This window comes from Artemia sp. Qi Xiang Cuo, chromosome 14 (assembly GCF_049724085.1).
Source record: "Artemia sp. Qi Xiang Cuo chromosome 14, ASM4972408v1, whole genome shotgun sequence".
In the NCBI taxonomy this organism is placed as follows: Eukaryota; Metazoa; Arthropoda; class Branchiopoda; order Anostraca; family Artemiidae; genus Artemia; species Artemia sp. Qi Xiang Cuo.
The window spans coordinates 20239262-20261253 of NC_142807.1; the positions used below are offsets into that span (position 1 = coordinate 20239262).

The 21992-nt window shown below is 34.6% G+C and overlaps 1 protein-coding gene across 1 annotated transcript in view; it reads right to left on the minus strand.

Annotated features, from left to right (window-relative positions):
* The window catches only part of LOC148944245 (uncharacterized), a 91876-nt gene extending 73959 nt beyond the window's left edge, over positions 1–17917 (minus strand). The window contains exon 1 of the mRNA XM_089099755.1: positions 17769–17917. The gene's annotated coding sequence lies outside the window, so the exon portion shown is untranslated. The remainder of the gene's footprint in view (positions 1–17768) is intronic.
* Positions 17918–21992: the final 4075 nt, after the last annotated feature.

Here is a 21992-nt window from a genome sequence, read left to right on the forward strand (position 1 = left end):
AAACTTATGATTTGGGATGGTTAATTTGCTATTTCCGGCTTTTATTAGCTAGGTTTCTTAGCCCTTCATAGGTGTGTGTTGTCAGAAAATTATGATTTGGGATGTGTAGTTTGCTATTTGGACTTTTCAGAGCTAGGATTCTTAGTCCATCATAGGTGTTTGTTGTCTGAAACCAATAGTTCGGGATGAGTAGTTTGCTATTTTAGGCTTTTCTGAGCTAGATTTCTTAGCCTTTCATTGGTGTGTGCTTTCAGAAAATTATGATTTGTGATATGTAAATTACTATTTCGGGCTTTTCTGAGTTGGACACTTCTAAATTTTTCCGTAGAAGATAGGAAAAGTTATACTATGATTGTGATTATTTTCCATGAAGATAAAAAGTTTCACTTTAATTCTAAATTTTCTTAAATTCAATTCCGACCTTTCTCAAAGAGATGAAAAAAATCAAAGTTCTGTTCCAAATATTTTCCCGGAAGAAGAAAAGTTCAACTTCGATTCTGAATTTTCTCAATGAAAATGAAATAAGTTATTGATCAAATCTATTTTCCTAAAATAATATAAAAATTTCCACTTCAGTTCAGATTTTTTTCTCAATGAGATGAAGAAATTTAAAGTTCTGTTCCAAATTTTTCATAGAAGATAGGAAAAGTTATACTTTGATCGTGAATATTCGAGTTCTATTCTGAATTTTACCAAAGAACACAATTCAATTCTAATTTCCCCAATAAGAAATTTAAAGTTCAATTCTAAATTTTTCGGTGGAAGATAGAAAAAGTAATACCATACTTGTGAATATTTTCACGGAAGATAAAAAGTTCTAGTTCAATTTAAAATTTTCTCAACGAGGTGAAGAAGAATTCAAGTTCTCTTCTTAATTTTACCAAAGAACACAATTCAATTCTAATTTCACCAGAGAAAATAAAAATCTTCCACTTCAGTTCCTTATTTCACAAAGACATAAAGAAATTTAAAGTTCAATTCTAAATTTTTCTGTGGAAGATAGAAAAAGTAATATCATACTTGTGAATATTTTCATGGAAGACAAAAAGTTCTAGTTCAATTTAAAATTTTCTCAACGAAGTGAAGGAAAGTTCAAGTTCTCTTCTGAATTTTCTCAATGAAAAAGAAATTAGTCATTGATCATTTCTATTTTTCCAAATAATATAAAAATTTTCCACTTTAGTTCAGATCTGGCTCGAAGAGGTGAAAAATTTAAAATACTGTTCCAAATTTTTCACTGAAGATAAAAAAGTTCAAGTTCGCGCGCAAGTTCCTACGTTCCTACGTACGCAAGTTCCTACGTACGCGCGCGTACGTAGGCTAACCTAGCCTAATGTAACTTAACCCAACCTAACTTAATCTAACCTAACCTAATCGTACACCTAACTTTTTGCATGTCTCTCACCTAACCTAAGCTAACCTAAGTGAGGCGTACGTAGGCTAACCTAACCTAACCTAATCTAACCTTACCTAATCTAGTCTAACCTAAGCTAACCATACTCGCCGGAAAAGGTCAGGTTAACTTATCACGAGCACTCATGATAAGTTACCTAACCTAACCTAAGTTAAACATGTAGAAATGTTTCTATTTATTTATTAATATTTATTTATACCTAACCTAACCTAATGTTTTGAAGGTTAGATGAACGAGTTTGAACGATTGTCTTTAATAATAGAACGAGTCACTCATTTTGTAATTTAAAAGTTTGATGGGTAAATCCATAAGACAAAGGAGCTAAAATTTAATTTAAAATTAGAAAAGAAATTTATATTTTTCATCTCTTTGAGAAAAAAAACAGAACTGAAGTGTAGCCTTTTTATTTTCTTGGAAAAATTAGAAGAGAACTTTGAATTTTTTATGTCTTTGAGGAATTAAGAACTGAAATGGAAGCTTTTTTCATTTTCATTGGTAAAATTCAGAATTGAGCTAACTTTTTTCACTTCTTTAAGAAAATTCAGAAGAGAACTTGAACATTTTGCACTTCTTCGAGAAAACTCAGAATTAAAGTGATGCTCCTTATCTTCATGTCGAATATTCAAATCAATGTATAACTTCTTTATCTTCTATGGAAAATTTGGAACAGAACTTTAAATTTTTCATCTCTTTGCAAAAAATCGGTAGTGAACTTAAGAAAATTAGAATTAAAGTGAAACTTTTTATCTTCACTGGAAAATAATCGCAATTATAGTATAACTTTTCCTATCTGCTATAGACAAATTTAGAACTGAACTTCAAATTTTTTATGTCTTTGAGAAATTAAGAACTGAAGTGGAATGTTTTTTCATTTTCTTTGGTAAAATTCAGAATTGAGTTAACTTTTTTCTCTTCTTTAAGAATATTCAAAAGAGAACTTAAACAATTTGCACTTCTTCGAGAAAACTCAGAATTAAAGTGTAGTTCCTTATCTTCATGTCTAATATTCATAATCAACGTATAACTTTTGCTATCTTCTATGAAAAATTTGGAACAGAACTTTAAATTTTTCATCTCTTTGAGAAAAATCTGACCTGAATTTAATAAAAAATATAAATAATGTAAAATTTCTGTTCCTTAAGGAAAACACTTGCTGGCATAGTTACACCTCTTCCGTTTACCGTTGCTAAATACAGAAATGAACTTTAAATTTCTGCATGTCTGTGGGGAACCAAAAAATGATGTGGTAGATTTTTATTTTCTCTGGAGAACTTGTTATTTTATATTCTTCTTTGGTACAATTCAAAGGAGAACTCGAACTTTTCTTCAGTTGGCTGAGAAAGTTTTAAATTGAACTATAACTTTTCATCTTCCGGGAAAATATTCACAAGTATGGTATTACTTTTTCTATCTTCCACCGAAAAATTTAGAATTGGACTTTAAATTTCTTTATGTCCTTGGTGAAATAAAGAACTGAAGTGGAAGATTTTTATTTTCTCCATAGAAATTAGAATTGAATTGTGTTCTTTGGTGAAATTCAGTAGAGAACATGAACTTTTCTTCAATTCATTGAGAAAATTTAAAATTGAACTAGAACTTTTTATCTTCCGTGAAAATAATCACAAGTATGGTATTAATTTTTCTATCTCCCACCGAAAAATTTAGAATTGAACTTTAAATTTCTTTATGTCTTTGTGAAATAAGGAACTGAAGTGGAAGGTTTTTGTTTTCTCAGGAGAAATTAGAATTGAAGTGTGTTCTTTGGTAAGGTTCAGAAGAGAACTTGAACTTTCCTTGACTTCGTTGAGAAAATTTTAAATTGAACTAGAACTTTTTATCTTCCGGGAAAATAATCACAAGTATGATATTAATTTTTATATCGTCCACCTAAAAATTAGAATTGAACTTTAAATTTCTTTATGTCTTTGTGAAATAAAGATCTGAAGTGGAAGAGTTTTGTTTTCTCTGAAGACATAAGAATTGAATAGTGTTCTTTGGTAAAGTTCAGAAGAGAACTTGAACTTTTCTTCACTTCGTTGAGAAAATTTTAAATTGAACTAGAACTTTTTATCTTCCGGGGAAATATTCACAAGTATGATATTACTTTTTCTATCTTCCACTGAAAAATTTAGAATTGAACTTTGAATTTCTTTATGTCCTTGTGAAATAAAGAACTTAAGTGGAAGATTTTTGTTTTCTCTGGAGAAATTAGAATTGAATTGTGTTCTTTGGTAAAATTCCGAAGAGAACTTGAACTTTTTCATCTTCTGTGAAAAATTTGGAACAGTATTTTAAATTTTTCACCTCTTCGAGCCAGATCTGAACTAAATTGGAAAATTTTTATATTATTTGGAAAAACAGAAATGATCAATGACTAATTTCTTTTTCATTGAGAAAGTTCAGAAGAGAACTTGAACTTTCCCTCACTTCGTTGAGAAAATTTTAAATTGAACTGGAACTTTTTATCTTCCGGGAAAATATTCACAAGTATGGTATTACTTTTTTTATCTTCCACAGAAAAATTTAGAATTGAACTTTAAATTTCTTTATGTCTTTGTGAAATAAGGAACTGAAGTGGAAGATTTTGATTTTCTCTGGTGGAATTAGAATTGAATTATTTTCTTTGGTAAAATTCAGAAGAGAACTTGAATTCTTCTTCACTTCGTTGAGACAATTTTAAATTGAACTAGAAATTTTTATCTTCCTTGAAAATATTCACAAGTATGGTATTACTTTTTCTCTCTTCCACCGAAAAATTAGAATTGAACTTTAAATTTTTTATTGTGGAAATTAGAATTGAATTGTGTTCTTTGGTAAAATTCAGATTAGAACTCGAATATTCACGATCAAAGTATAACTTTTCCTATCTTCTATGAAAAATTTGGAACAGAACTTTAAATTTCTTCATCTCATTGAGAAAAAAATCTGAACTGAAGTGGAAATTTTTATATTATTTTGGAAAATAGATTTGATCAATAACTTATTTCATTTTCATTGAGAAAATTCAGAATCGAAGTTGAACTTTTCTTCTTCCGGGAAAATATTTGGAACAGAACTTTAATTTTTTTTCATGTCTTTGAGAAAGGTCGGAATTGAATTTAAGAAAATTTAGAATTAAAGTGAAACTTTTTATCTTCATGGAAAATAATCACAATCATAGAATAACTTTTCCTATCTTCTACGGAAAAATTTAGAAGTGTCCAACTCAGAAAAGCCTGAAATAGTAATTTACATAACTCAAATCATAATTTTCTGAAAGCACACACCAATGAAAGTCTAAGAAATCTAGCTCAGAAAAGCCCAAAATAGCAAACTACTCATCCCAAACTATTGTTTTCAGACAGCAAACACCTATGACGTACTAAGAATCCTAGCTCTGAAAAGTCCAAATGGCAAAATAGGAATCGCAAACAATAATTTTATGACAACACGCACCTATGAAAGGCTAATAAAACTAGCTAATAAAATTTAAACATAGCACATTGACCATCACAAATCATAAATTTCGGAAATCACTTACCTATGAACGGCTAAGAACTCCAGTTCGGAAAGGTCAAAAAATAGCAACCCACACATCCCAAATCATAGGTTTCAGACAACACACACCTATGAAAGACTAAGAAATCCAACTCAGAAAAGCCCGAAATAGTAATTTACATATCCCAAACCATAGGTTTCAGACAACACTCACCTATGAACGGCTAAGAAACCTAGCTCAGAAAAGTCAAAAATAGCAAACTAGTCATCCCAAACTATAGGTTTCAGACAACAAACACCTATGAATGGCTAAGAAATCCAGCTCAGAAAAGTCAAAAGTAGCAATCCACCCATCCCAAATCATAGATTTCAGACAACACACACCAACGAAAGACTAAGAAATCTAGCTTAGAAAAGCCCGAAATAGTAATTTAAATATCCCAAATCATAGGTTTCAGACAACATTCACCTATGAAAGACTAAGAAACCTTAGCTCAGAAAAGCCTGAAATAGCAAACTACTCATCCCAAACTAGAAGTTTCAGACAAAAAACGCCTATGATGTACTAAGAATCATAGCTCTTAAAAGTCCAAATAGCAAACTACACATCCCAAATCTTAAGTTTCAGACAACAAACACCTATTAACGGCTAATAAATCTAGCTAAGAAAAGACAAAAATAGCAAACCACACATTCCAATCATAGGTTTCAGTCAACACACACCAACGAAAGACTAAGAAACCTAGCTCAGAAAAGTCGAAAATAGCAAACTACTCATCCCAAACTATAGGTTTCAGACAACATACACCTACGAAATACTAGAAAACCTTAGCTCAGAAAAGATTCAAATAGCAAACTACACATCCCAAATCATAATTTTCTGACAACACATACCTATGAAAGGCTAAGAAACCTAGCTCAGAAAAGTCAAAAATAGCAAACTACACATCCCAAATCATAGGTTTCAGTCAACACACACCTACGAAAGGCTCAGAAATCCAGCTCAGAAAAGTCCAAAAAGCAAACCACTCATCCCAAATCATAGGTTTCAGACACCACACAACTATGAAAGACTAAGAAATCCAACTCAGAAAAGCCCGAAATAGTAATTTACATATCCCAAATCATAAGTTTCAGACAACATTCACCTACGAAATACTAAGAAACCTTAGCTCAGAAAAGCCTGAAATAGCCAACTACTCATCCCAAACCAGAAGTTTCAGACAACAAACACCTATGAGTGACTACGAATCCTAGCTCTGAAAAGTCCAAAAAGCAAACTACACCTCCCGAATCATAATATTCTGGAAGGATGTACCTATGAAAGGCTAAGAATTCTGGCTCAGAAAAGTTAAAAATAGTAAATTAACCATCCCAAATCATATGTTTCAGTCAACACAAACCTAAGAAATGCTAAGAAAACAAGATCAGACAATTAACAAAATAGCAATCCACACATCCCAAATCATAGGTTTCAGATACCACACACCTACGAAAGACTAAGAAATCGGGTTATGAAAAGTCGGAAATAGCAAATTACATATCCCAAATCATAAGTTTCAGTCAACACACACCTACGAAAGGCTAAGAAACCTAGCTCATAAAAGCCTGAAATAGCAAACTACTCATCCCAAACTAATGGTTTCAGACAACATTCACCTCCGAAATACTAGGAAACCTTAGCTCAGAAAAGCCTGAAATAGCAAACTACACATCCCAAATCATAATTTTCTGACAACACACACCTATGAAAGGCTAAGAAACCTAGCTCAGAAAAGTCAAAAATAGCAAATTAACCACCCCAAATCATAGGTTTCAGACAACACTCACCTATGAACGGATAAGAAATCTAGCTCTGAAAAGTCCAAAAAGCAAACCACTCATCCCAAATCATAGGTTTCAGTCAACACATCCCTACGAAAGGCTATGAAATCCAGCTCAAAAAAGTAAAAAAATAGCAATCCACACAATCCAAATCATAGGTTTCAGACAACACACACCTACGAAAGACTAAGAAATCTGGCTATGAAGAGTCAAAAAATAGCAACCCACACAATCCAAATCATAGGTTTCAGACAACACACACCTACGAAATACTAAGAAATCAGGCTATGAAAAGCCTGAAATAGCAAACTACTCATCCCAAACTATAGGCTTCAGACAACAAACACCTATGAGGGACTAAGAATCCTAGCTCTGAAAAGTCCAAAAAGCAAACTACAAATCCCAAAACATAATTTTCTGACAGCACATACATATGAAAGGCTAAGAAACCTAGCTCAGAAAAGTCAAAAATAGCAAATTAACCATCCCAAATCATAAGTTTCAGACAACACACACCAATGAAAGGCAAAGAAATCCAGCTCATAAAAGTCAAAAATAGCAATCCACCCATCCCAAATCATAGGTTTCAGACAACACACACCAACGAAAGACTAAGAAATCTAGCTTAGAAAAGCCCGAAATAGTAATTTACATATCCCAAATGATAAGTTTCAGACAACATTCACCTACGAAATACTAGGAAACCTTAGCTCAGAAAAGCCTGAAATAGCAAACTATTCATCCCAAACTAGAAGTTTCAGACAACAAACGCCTATGAGAGACTAAGAATCATAGCTCTGAAAAGTCCAACTTGCAAACTACACATCCCAAATCATAAGTTTCTGACAGCACTTACCTATGACCGGCTCAGAAATCCAGCTCAGAAAAGTCAAAAATTGCAATCCATCCATCCCAAATCATAGGTTTCAGACAACACACACCAACGAAAGACTAAGAAATCTAGCTCAGAAAAGTCCGAAGTAGTAATTTACATATCCCAAATCATAAGTTTCAGACAACACTCATCAACGAACGCCGGGGCAGGGGGAGAGCCTTGGAGGGTCTGGGGGGCCGTTGTGGGCTGAGTGGTCCTTCGGGAGGTGGGGGGGACCATTGAGGCCGGGACGCTTCCTTGGATGTTGGGGTGGGGGGTCGGAACCCTGTTGGGTTGGGGTAGAGGACCTCACGACACTGTTCAAATGGAAATTGTGTATTATAACGACCTCAGAGTTTCACCCTCAAATCCTCTTCTAAAATCTCTTCAAAAATCATCTTTTAAAATGTCTCTAGCTGTTTCGCCGAAATAATTCCCTAAAATAATAATTTGTTCTGAAAAGATATAATAAAGCCTTAAAAAAGTATTAAAATGGGGGCTCAGGAGCCTTTGGGGCGCCGGGGGCTCTTTGGGAGCCCGGAGGCCCTTTGAGGACCGGTGGCTTCCTTCGGGGTTGGGGCGGGGGGATCGGAACCCTTTGGGGTTGTGGTAGGGGACCTCACAACACTGTTCAAATGGAACTTGTGTATTATAACGACCACAGAGTTTCACCCTCAAATCCTCTTCTAAAATCATCTTTTAAATCATCTTTTAAAATGTGTCTAACTGTTTCGCCGAAATAATTCCATAACCTGTCTAAAACGATTTCGCCCAAATAATCCCTAAACGTAATTTCAGCGTGTTCCTTTTGTTTTTGGCATCTCTGCGCTGACGCATTTCAAATTACTAAGAAACCTGATTCCCGCGCTAAAACAATTCATCGCTAAAATGTTTCTTTGAGAATTGTTTCCATGGCGTTTGGTTATTAATATCTTTTGGAGTTCGACCAGTAGAGTTGTTTCCAGGGCAAGGAACATTAATGACTTGGATCTATTCCTGGAGAAATGTTGACAGTACCTGTCAGACATTATTAAACTTTGCCTGGAAACAATTTGATTAATGACTGACAGCAAAAGTGTTCCAAATTCCCAATCGCTTTAATTAACCACGTGTTCTCCCTAGGGAGGTTATGCACATATTTGGTGTTAAAAAAACTTGTAGGTGGCAGCAGGGGTGAGCGATCGGAGATATTAGGGCTTCTCTACTGTCAACACTGATCGCGCCGGGGGCGCGCCGTCGCTGCTGTTTTTGGCCCCGCCGCCACCGGCCTTCCCTTATCGACGTGGCGCCGGGGTCTAATTTCATTAGGATTGACCTAACTTCACTTCTTGAGTGGGGTCGCTATAACAAATAAATTATAACAATAAATTCATTAATTTCAGCTAGAACTGAGATACAATATAATTCATCGAAACAAAATTAATTTAAACATAAGTTTCTAATGCAATTTTTACTATTTTGACAATTAAAATAAACAGAAATACTAAAAGAAATTAGATCCTTTGTCCTCCTTGTCAAGCTATCCTTTGTGCTCTTGTAGATATACTTGTGAATCTTGATAGGTTCTAGAGACCTAATAGCTGCCATAGTCACATGGTATCTGATACCCTTCTATTTGATGAGTAACTGAGGTCTTGTTAAAATCATAGCCTATAAATTACTTATAAAAATACCATCCACATATTATTCTGCACACAAACTTTTCTTTATTATATTCTATTGTAATTTTTGGTATGTATGGAAGGCAAATTATATTTGATGGTTAATTAGAAACATCGGTATTTACGTATTATAGTGACCACACCCAAGAAGTGAAGCTAGGTTAATTCTTATGAAATATACAAAAATATGAGGAAAATATAATACTTTAGTAACAAAATTATGAAAACTACCACAGAAAATTAGGGAAAGCAAGGCCGCCCAGAACGGATTATATTAAATACCTAACCTAAACAACTCTATAAATTAAATATCTAATTAAAGTATACTTGTATAAGAGTTCATCTCACTCAGGCTAAGCTAATTATCTTCAAGTGCACACAGTGAAACCGGTTTTACAACAGATCAAGAAAAACACTATGGTCACTATAATACATAAGTGCCAAAACATCGCCTGTTAAGAGGTCTCTGATTCTAAGCCAATGCCTGTTTAACATGTGACTAGGCCTAATTATATGATTAATAAAAGATATTGGATAACCTTTTCCGAAAAGTGCATCTCAAATAAAGTGTAATTCTTCTTGGATATAAGATTCTTAGTAAATTTTTAGGTAGCGATCCACAAGAGAAATAACAAGACTTCTTTAAACTTGAAAGGGTGAATGGATTTATAACAGAGATATTTTTTATTTCGTGAGGCCTTTCTATAAACGGTCAAATCTAGTTTATCATTATGTCTAGTTTATCATTACACAGTGGCCTTATATGCATAATGAATCTGGCAAAAATAGACAAAGACATAGTATTACTAGAGACTATTACTACAAGTATGACTCTAAAATCAAGTAAACACTAATATCGGCTGCAAATCATATTTTTTAATAAAAGGTGTGACTATATTGTGGCTCGGGTGTAAAATATGCGAAAAGTGTTTTTAAAGTATACCCATGGTGTCCTTCGTACAATCTCTACATTCAGAGAAGAAATCTTTCCATTATTTATTGTTCGCTCCTTGCGGATTGACACTCAGCCACAATAGCAAAATGTGACAACACGAGTCCTTGGAGATAGAATGTAAAACCACATATAGGGGTAAAACGCTACTAAGAAATTTCCCCAAAAGTTTTTGAAATCCAGAAATGTGCTTACAGACTCTTAAGTTACAAAATATCGATCAAAATAGTCAACAAATGTGCGACCCGAATCGTGCGCCTCAACGTTAAGCAACTCAACGCACTGACAACTACATACTGTTGACTGAGCACTGAAGAATTTAACAATGGCCAACCAAATTTTAGTTTAGAGTGCATTCTAAGAAGTTTTCGACCAGGTTAGGAAGCTCTGTCAGTTAACTAAAACAGATTTCCAAACCAGAAAAGACTGGGATCAACTTCGATCAGATTGAAAGAAGTAAAGGGCACTCGAGCAGCATCTGAAGCTTTCGGGTCGGGTCATCATCCATTTCTTGGGTCATGTTGTTTTTCTGCTAAAACTAAGTTCTGACTGAGGATGGTGAATTTTTCCAACCATTAGCGACCAAGTCACATCACTATATGAATCGAGGCTGGCATGCATGACTGAGAGAAGTATTTTTGGATGAAGAAAAAAAAAACCGAATGTCTATCTAAGAAAATGCTAACATTATATTTTTAGTTTTAACACAATTTTGCACGGCTGCAGAAATAAATCCTTCAAATTTTGTCCAGCAATAATGACCAAGTAACGTCACTATTTGAATAGAGAAATTGTTGGGGTCTTCCTGAAAATTTTTCTAAAAAATGAACATTTTTGAATAAATGAATAACAATATAGCAATGAATAATATCAATATTTTTTTTTCAAAATAAGAAGCTTTTGCCTAATTTTGATAGGTACTTATGCATTTTATGGTACACAACGCTATATACTATACAAGGAACTACTAGTGGAAACCCGTCAAACGGGTATATGCAAGAGATTAATGGATGACAAAGCGTGGTTTGTCTTTGCGTTTACAAAATTTAAACGGTTGTTTTTTTTAGTTTAGGGGGAAAAAGGTACCTAGGTTAGGTTACGTATTTAATATATGTTTTGATTTATCCCCCACCCCACCCAAATATGCAAATATATAGCCAAAATTTGCTTCTTAACTATTATATAGTAATCCTATTTTATTATATTTCATTAGCATTAACTAAACTAGACTTCTTTCATGTGTACCATATAATGCACAAGTAACTTTTGATATAGTTTTCTCATCTGGAAGAAAACAAATTTTTAAAGTCTGATCCGAAACAAAAGGGAACGGAATATACGTCCATTGCATAGATACATTTTCTCCAATGGAAAGTGTGAAATGCGGTTGCCATGCCGAAGCAAAAATTGAATCCTGTTAGAACCTTACTTTTGTAGAACCTTAACTTTGCAAATTCGATAGGGCGTGAGAAAACATAAGCACCGAAAAAAATGGGAAAAAATACGCTATTTTCTGCTATTTTTTGTCTCTAAGACCAGAGTTTTAGATAAGCAGACATTCAGCCATATAACCGTCTCAGGAAAGGTTCAGCACGTGTTTTCACGCGAGAGGGGTGGGACAACTAATTTTGGAAAATTACATATCGCCCAATCATTGCAAAAAGAGGACGTACGATAAAAAGCCCTTAAAACTGACTTAGAGAATATCCCCGCGTCATAATTTTTGGCTAAATTGTCTAGTTAAGTGTGTTTGTACATATTTCTTAAGGTAAATGCAAGAAAAAGCGGAAGACTGAGGATTTCTGAAGTATTTTGTATTCTGTTTTTTTTTTTCCATATTAATTCATTTTTTATTCCTTGTATATTTCGCCTGTGTCACAATGAGCACAAGCAAAACTGTATACGGCTTCTCATTTGGATACCTTATCGAAACTTCAACAACAATGTTTTCACCAACTCCAAATTTCGAGTGTCGTCTATGTCCCCTTATATGTAAATTCTCCAAACTCAAGCACAGAGAGGAGGGGGGGGGGCATGGAATCTTGGAGGTGTCTCATCATAGATAAACCAATGTAAATGAATAAGAGGGAAATAGAACAAGAAACAATATGTCACTACAAGGCCGTATCCAGGAGGGGGGGGTACCCGGTTTGAACCCCCCCCCCTGAAATTTTTGACCGAGTCGAAAATTAGTCGAAAAAACGGTTCTGATCAGCTTACACAGGATGTTAGACAAAGTCTACGGGAAAAAATCGGGTACCCCCCCCCCCCGCCGAACAAAAATCCTTGATCTGCTCTTGTGTCACTATAAGAGCTTCATTTTTGTCGGCGGAGTTTAAATGCAAGTCAAGTCTCTTCAGATGAGTTGAATAATCATATTGACAAGACAGATTGCCTAGTCATAATATGCATCAACATGTGAAAGGATTGATGGTAAAGAGCTAATCATATTTAACTTGCAACAAGAACAAAACATGATTAGTCAATGGAGAAAATTGACGTTTGAAACCGTACATACTTTAATGGTGACTGTGGAAAGGGATTTTGGATCATAAGGCTATATAAGCTTCAGCTAATTACCAAAGGCTCATGGGTTAAACTCCTACAAAGAGCAATTTTTGAATCCCTTTCATTCTTTTGGCAATGTTGGTCATAGGCTTGTTCGCATATTTTCATATACATTGGGTTCATAATGCCTGTTGAATTTACTGTGACGGGTCCTAGTGGCTAGCTAAATACTTCGGCTAGCTACCGAAGGATCACGGGTTCCACTTCCAGGTCAATAACGACTTATTCTAGTATCTTCCTTCGACTAGTATATATTAAAAGCTCTTCTCTGGCACTTTTTGGCCTGGGGAGGGCCATAGACCCCTTGTTTGATTTTAGCAATGAACTCTCCATTCCCGTTGAAATATGGAAAATTATGTATCGTTTTTTAATACAAAATTCCAATACAAAAACATCTTTTTTATGAATGATATTTTGACCCTCTCTCACCAAAAGACGAGGGGTATATCTGTGAAATGGAATTGTGTCTGCTGCAAGGGCCCATATTTGGAGGGGATATAGTTTTAAAAAGCACAAAAAATCTAAAAGGAACAAGCACAATCACTTTGCTTTAAATAAAGAAAATTATAAGAAAACTGCAAAATCTTGAAATTTGAGGGCGTGGGTCCAATCCCTGCCCTTACGTATATACCTGGTGTAGCATCCATTCCCACTCTTTGGCAGTGGCTAACTTTTAATTTTCAGATTCTTGTGTTTAGCAGCATGTTGTTTTGAATTGCCAAATACATTCGAAAATTGTAACATTTCCTCTTGTACTAGTAGTGGCTGCTATGACAGTAAACATATTTAACATTAAACGAGTCGTTAACATACCCATTGGTACTTACGTGTTAGCCCGACAACACTGAAGAAATGAAGTTAGGTTAATCATAAGGATGTATCCTAAAATATGATGAAAATATAATAGTTTAGAAACAAAATTACGGAAACTACTACGAAGAATTATGTGAAGCAGGTCGCCATGAACGCATTATATTAAATATCTATCCTAAAAGTAACATAACCAAAACAAAATACCAAATCTATATATTAAATACTTAATTAAAATACAGCTACAACGTAGTTTATTTCAGTGAACCTAAGCTAATTGTCTACCAATACAGAATGGTAAACCGGTTTTTAGCTGATTCAATTCAGAAAAATTCTTGAGTGTTGTCGGTCTAACACGTAAGTGCCTACTAATTTACAATTGGTAACAAAGCAAGCCGTTTTTGAAGAGGAATCTGATGCCAGGTAAACAAAGCCAATTATAGGTAGCCTGCCCATAAAAACATTTCCAGGGAAGAAGACAGTCTTCGAAAAAATGTTAGGGGACAGGTGGCAAAGATTAAAAGATAATTCCAATATCAGGGCGGTCGAATCACAACAAGCTTCTCATAATTTTTGAAACTGTAATTTTTTTTTACCTAATTAAGAAATAAATATCAAAGATATTTATTTCTTTCCGAAATGACTGAATCTGTGTTCCATTTGGAACTGACTTTGATGCAATGTTTTGTTTAATATAAAAAAAATAAGGCCTTCTTTTAAAGTACTTAAACTTCTAATATGTAAACGGGCCGTCAGGCCCGTGATCCACTGAAATATCTACTTATTTGCGATATTGCTATATAACCTCTTGGTACTTATTTAGAATCCAGAAAACACGCGAGAAGCGAAGTTTCGTTAATGCTAATGAAATAATACAAAAAAGGATGAACATATAATAGTTTATAAACAGAATTGGGCTATATATTTGCACATTAAAGGGGGGGGGAGGGGGTAAAACATAGCATATATTAAATACGTAACCTAACCTAGGTACCTGTTTTTACCCCTTCAACCCCAAAAAGCTAAAGTTTAAATCTTTGTCACGGAGTGAGCAATCCCTCACTATGCAGCGAAAACCTATTTTTCATTAAGCATCTTTGAGATTTCGATGTAGTCTTTCCCGCGTGTTTACTGGATTCTTAATAAGTACCAACCTCTTTATTGTGTATATCATTTGCATATTATTGCAACTTTTTTCAAAGTTTTACCCAACCTCTTTGACCTACTGGGTCACTCTTGAAGCAAAATTACGTATGTCCTGTGTGAGTACCTCTTTCACCTTCTAGTCTAGCTCATACATGGTTGCCACACTTAGTAAAAATTTTACTAAATTTAGTAAAAACGGACCTGAGTTATTAAACTTAGTAAATCGAGGTCAAATTTAGTAAATTTAATGAAAATGTTTTTAAATTTAGTAGTTTTTTTTTAGTAAATTTAACACAAAAGGAAGTGTTCGGCTAAACAATGCTAGAATCATCTGAAGTTTTTTCTTGACGGCAGTTTCTTGTTTTTCGGGCACCAAAAACTAACATTAGCAGTAAACTGGGGTCTACTCAGACAGTAAATTACTCTGTAATTTACGGAGCTGCACAAAGCAACAGAAGGATCGATGCATTCGAGGTTCTTGAGTGCTTCATCGGTGCCCGGACAGCATCCCGTAAGGAGATGACAAGAAAAAGCCGTCAAGTACAGCTAAAGCTTAATAGGCAGGATGTCGCTCGCAATCCGTTTCCGCTAGAATCTTTTCTCCCAGTAAGATACTGTAGGAGTGGTGAGGCAACTGTTGCCCTTTTGAATTCACTTTTTGCAGGTGAAAACGGACATCTGTTGTCCGACTCGGTCAAGTCTGCAAGAACTAATTTGAAGAAACAGGACAGTAGTTTACAGACCGGTGAAAATTCACAGCAGGTTGTTGTTTCTCTTTCTCCGACTGTCGTAGCTGACTCCCATGGAACGAAAATAGTCTAGTAACAGACTTATGAAGAAGTCATAAAAAAGAGACCCTTCAAGGTAGATATTGCTTCTGTACTGCGCAAACTTGGAATTAAACTTGGCTGGGGGACTTTCACTGATTCTTTCACAAAATATTTTGGGCAGCATGAAATTTTGTAAAAAGAAGAAATTAGTTTCATAAACTTTAAAGAAATTATTCTAGCATTTTTATAACTCATCAAAGATGGCCATAGTCACCTTTTTTCGCTAAAATTAACTCTTTGTAATGCAAAAATGTCTTATTTATAGCAGGTACAGACAAGAGTTTTATCTTGGAGGGTAGGGTCAGCATTTCTAAGGGACAGGGGACTGTTTTCAATATCTGTTGGAGTTCATTTATCATTTTCTCAAATTCAAAATCTATAGAATAGGTCCTTGCCCGCTATCAAATTTTTCGGTAAGAAAGTAAAATTCTGTGTTTTTGTCCATAAGAACTTGAAACCCCCGCATTAGGTTCTTGCACATGCTGAATATGACGTAAATTACATCAAGAGCACATCTTTTTAAGATGAATACTCCTAGAATCGTAACTTTTTTATAGGTAGTTTTAGATCTAAACAAATAATATATTTGGAGTCACCGTAAATGGGTAGTTTATACATAAAGTATTCCGTTTTTAAGAGTTATGGCTACTATAGACACCTGGCGTCTGTTGTTCTTTTCATAGTTTGTTATCACAAATTGTTTTAGTAACTTCCATTAAATTTTCATTTACAGGCAACTTTACTTTAATCCAGATTTCACTTACTTTTGGCTAAATTCTTTAACATTTTGGTAAATTTCTGGGTAAATTTTTACCTAATCATATTATTTACCTATGAATAAAGTAAACATACCACTCAATGCCTTTTTTGTATGCTCTTTCCAAATATAATAATCATTTTTGTCGGAAATGAATTTTACCCCACCCCTATTTATACCAATTCAGGGTATAGGCTATTATTTGCACATCAGGGGGGTGGGGGTAAATTTTATTTCCGATGTAAATGAGAGGTAAGATTAAACTTCCCCCCCCACCCCATAATGCGCAAATATATACCCTGAATTGGTATAAATAGGGGTGGGGCTAAAATTCATTTCCAAAAATTGATTATTATATTCATAGAGCATAAAAAAGGCATGGAGTGGTATATTCACTTTATTCGTAAGTCAATAATATGATTTGGTAAAAATTTACCAATTTCTGATGGGTCTGATAATTTAGCTAAGATGAAAGTGAAAACATCAGTTGATGCTTTTTTATGCTCTTTCGTAATTCAGTAATCACTTCTGGGGCTAATTGCATCTTGAGCCCTTAAAAGGGCCCCAAAGGTATTTCATTTTTGTAACCACACAAAGAAGTTATCAACACTAGTTAAGTTATTGAAAAGTGGTTAAAAACATATCACTAGTTTATAAATAGGTTGTTTAAGAGTAATATATTCAAAAAATACTTGTTTATAACAATTCAAACCTCATTTATTGGGCAACACAAATATAAACGGTTTTCTTACCGTTTCAAGTTTTTCGAATGTCGTCGACAGAAATAGCGCTGAATTTTGCGATTCGAAACTTTAAACTCAAGATAAAACTCAGAAATTTACCAAAATTTTCACATTCCTGCCAGTGGCGTCGTTTGGGAGGAGGGCCACCCTCCCAATAAATGCCAGAGGTACGTCCTTAGTTCTTGCATGTGTTTTCCCATACAGTCTTATTTTCTTTAACGAAGGCGGAAACTTCTAAAAACTACTCGAGTCAGAACCAAATGAAAAAAAAATGAACTTTAAAACCAGATTTCACCAACTACATTAATTTAAATTTTGAAGCGCTTTCATAGCAAGATTAGACGGAATTATGTTAAAAAAAAAAAAAATAATAACTGTTCAGTTTCAAAAGGGAGTGGTCAGTGGTGGCGTGAATCTCTAAAGATGTATGAGGTGCAATTTTTTTTTTTTTTTTTTAATCTACAAGGAGGTAAACTTTTTGCTTCTTTCAATCAAAGTCAAAAAAAAAAAACACTATGCTAAATGCTAGGAAACGTTATATTTTTTCAAAACCTACACGGAGGAATTTTCCCTCCCCTCCCTAAATGACACCCCAGTGGATAATCCAACAAAATAATTATAGGTTACTATAAGGCTGCTTTGTTTCCAGTAACAAATAAAAATTCAAAAATAAAATAAAAAAAAGTGGTAATTCCTCCGTGATTTAGCCTACCTTCGGAAATGAATACTCATAGCTTGGGAAGTAATCCTAGTCAATAATGGTTTCTGTAATCTATTCCTGAAAAATATCACTGAATACACTTCAAAAGAACCATTATCAGCGCCAGCATTACTACTAATAACAGTGAAAGTAGAGCCTCAACAAGACATCAGCGAGATAGGTGTAACCCTACGCCAAAGACCTTGGCGTCGTCAGAGGTACAAGATTTATGCAAAAGTTCATCGGTTGAAGATGCTATTGACCACACGAAAAGTGTAACAGTAAACACTTACCTGCCCATCAGTTCGTAATATGAGGGGCTAATTAGTTGATTGATGGCTTACAAAGAGGACATTCTTAAGTCGGTTGTTGACATCAACCTATAAATGGGTTGCAGGTAGAATTAATAGCCTGCCTTTTGTAGTGATTATCTGTTTTTATTTGTTTGGTACTGTTGTATTAGCTGGGACCCACGCGAAAAGTCAATTTTGGTTATTGCTAATGAAATAAAACAAAATACGATAAAAATATAATAGTTTATAAACAAATTTGGGCTATATATTTGCATATTAGGGGGGTGGAGGTAAAGCATAGTATGTATTAAATACGTAACCTAACCTAGGTACCTTTTCTTGCCCCTAAACCCCCAAAATATAAAAGTTTAAGGTAGGACTTTCCCATTATATGGGCACTTCAGCTGTAGACAGTCGAATGAATGCAGTGATGGAGACTCGTAAAGCGGGTAATTGTTATCTAAGTTGTTCGAAGAGCGTGGTTTCTCATTGAATTTACAATATTTGTACTGTTGTTTTTGGGGGGTTTAGGGGGAGAAAAGGTACATAGGTTAGATTACGTTAGGTTACGTATTTAACATATGCAATGCTTTACACCCCCCCCCCCCGAATGTGCAAATATATAGCCCAAATTTGTTTATAAACTATTATATATATATACGTCCTATTTTATTTTATTTCATTAGTATTAACCAAAATTGAATTTTTAGAAGTGCCCATATAATGGGAAAGTATCAACTTTAAATATTGTAAACGTAATGAAAAATCACTGTTTGCAATCCTCAGCATAGGAATTGTCCGTTGAAAGAAATCTGTTTGACTAGTTTCTTTAGCTTGTTCAATGTACAATATCGAGCGTGGGTTCCAGCTAATGCAACAGTACCACCAGTTTTTATGAATCTTGGTTGTTTTTCCTCTGGCTTGGGGAGATCACATGAAATCCTTAGAATTTTCGGAAGGAGACTTAGAGACAGTAGAGCTCCCTAAAATGAGAGAAATTTAGTAGATGGCACCTCTTTTTACTTTAAAATTCGTTACGGGCACCTCTTTTTACTTTTCTTTCGCTCATAGGTATGTTATTCAAAACAATATTTATCCATAAAGTCCATTTTTAAACTGAAAGCAGGCACACATGCGGGGGATGGGAGGAGAGTGTAAGAGCCCTATCCCGCCACCCAAAATTTGAAATTCTGCCGGTATTTCCTAAATGTTCTTAGATCAAATTTATATTTTTTACACTATATTTCATCCTTTCAAACCACCCGTTTGTACTGTTTTTGTTAATGCCCCCTCCCTTAGATAATGTCCACCTACAAAAAAACTTTCCCACATACAAATATACGGTAAATTCAGTGATAATTTGGCTCACATATTAAACAATTAACAAAAATAGAACTTCTAGCTCGGCTCAAGTGAACCTCAAATCTAGCTCACACCTTCACTCCCCCCTTATGATAACGGTTTCGCGTGAACTTGAATTTTTTGGATAGATTGCCCAAAATTTTCCAGAAACGGATGTATAGCCCATTAGCGGTTTTAGGCATCATAAACTGGGGTGGGGGGAGGGGTGATGACAATGTTTATGACGGGATTGTAAAAATAGAAAAGGAAATTAACGTCTTTAATAAGATATCGGAGAAACTGGGGGGGGCAGACGCCCCCTACCCAGACCTAGAACCGCCACTGCTACAGCCTAAACATGGGTCTAGAAAGCTACGTTCAATCTCATTCCTCCATCCCCTCTCTTTACTTGTAGGGTTTGAAAATATCTATGAAAAATGTCCTAATTTCCGACCAGTATTTAAATTCAGCTAAGAGCCCAGCTCAAATTCTAGGAATCACCGTCCAAGGCAAGCAGACTATAAGGATAGACGTGGATTTTTCCATTTTCAAAAAAGAGGTATAAAAGACCGGTCTTCAGACAGCCTAAAAATCTTTAATTGTTGGTAGGGGTGAGGGAAGGGCTCGGAAATAGCTTTCAAGGTTCTACGTTGGGTCCTTGGTCCATTCCTGAAAGTTTCATTTACTTAGCTACAAAAAATTCCAAGCTAACAAAACATTAAACTAGTCTTTTGCCGTTCATTTTACGATTGAAATTAAGTTAGAAAAAAGTTTTATTCATCTCAATCAGCATGAAACTTTCACATGGCTAGTACAAAAACATTTCTCCAAAAAAGGAGAGGATAGTGGAAGAATCCTCCTGCATATTTCTGTGGAGAATAAATCAAGAAAATTCTCGGCCAGAAACTGCACTTTTCGAGACTTCAGACACCCTTCCTTGACAAAAAGATCGACTAACCCCACTCACCAGGGTTGCCACCGAAGACAATCCCTTCCTCTTAGAAACAACGACCACTTTTGTGTCTTTTAATTGTTCAGGTGGTGGGACAAAAATTTCTTCTTTTGCCTTGGCTTGTCTTTTGTCATTATGAAAAACGTATCGCCGATCCTTTTACTCCTTTTAATTGTTTAGGTGATGGGACAAAAACTTTTTTTCAACGATTTATCCAGTCCATATTTTTGATTTTCAAAAGTATGGTAGGTATTGATTACCTTATCCTTGTCAAAATCCAAAACCCAATCATCATTGTAATCATTTTCAATTTGTTTGGTTCGTTACACTTCGGCTTATCTTTCGTCATTATGAAATACGTATCGCCAAATCTTTGTTTTTTAAACAAAGGTATAGGGCACGCGGCAGGCTTCTATATATAGATTCTCATTGTCGCTTGTCTTCTAAACGCAGACAATTTGAGCCTTTTCTTGGTGTCATGATGTCCAAATGGACCTTAAATTAGAAGTAGTGCCTTTGTAAAATTACATATTTTTTTTTATTGGACATTTAACTTTTGCCTTGGCTTGCCTTTTGTCATTATCAAATACATATCACCGAACCTTTGATTCTTTGAACTATTCAGGTGGTGAGACAAAGACTTCTTTTTCTTCCAACGATTATTCTAGTCCAGGTTTTGATTTTATAAGGTATGGAAGGCATTGACGACCATCTTTGTTTGTTTTTTTATTGTTCAGATGGTGGGACAAAAACTTCTTCTTTTGCCTTGGCTTGTCTTCTATCATTATGAAAGATATATTGCCGATCCTTAGTTTCTTTTAATTGTTCAGGTGATGGGACAAAACTTCTATTTCTTCCAACGATTTATCCAGTCCATATGTTTGATTTTCAAAGGTATGGTAGGTATTGATGACCTTATCCATGTCAAAATCCAAACCCAATCATCATCGCTATCATTTTCAATTTAGTCGCTTCGTTACACCTCGGCTTATCTTTCGTCATTATGAAATACATATAGCTGAACCTTTTTTTTTTTAACGAAGGTAAGGTAGGCATTGGTGTCGTTAGCCATGTCAAAATCCAAAACCCAATCATCATCACTATTATTTTCAATTCTGAAACGTTTTGATTTTCGCTGTAAAGGTTGATTTTCATTGACTCGCTGCTCTTTATTTTCATCTTTGAATCCCCCATTTGTTTGATATATTGTGTCTTTCTAACCGCATGTGTCTTTGCCCTTCATTTTCTTTTTTAACACGCTCTAATTGTCGTTTTCATATAGTCTATTAATTAAAAAAGAAACTTTTCCCTCAAAATAAGTTTTTTTTTAAAAAAGTAAAGAACTCCATTAAACAAAAAGTGAGCAAAAATCAAATCAAATAATCTACCAAGCGTGAAACTACCACAAATCAGCATCGATAAATAAATGAAACCCAAAACGAACAGAAATTACAATAATCAATCAAGTCGACGTACAAAATAGCAGAAATTAACATATAAGTGGTGCTCAAAATCCGTTTGCCTTCCCAAGGCTAGGAACAAGATTTGCATATTACTTAAAAAAATATAAATGTTTTTACTTTTAGTGCTTTAATGAAATCCAAAAATATTAGTATTTTGATTAATAACTGTTATTATATGTATATTAAA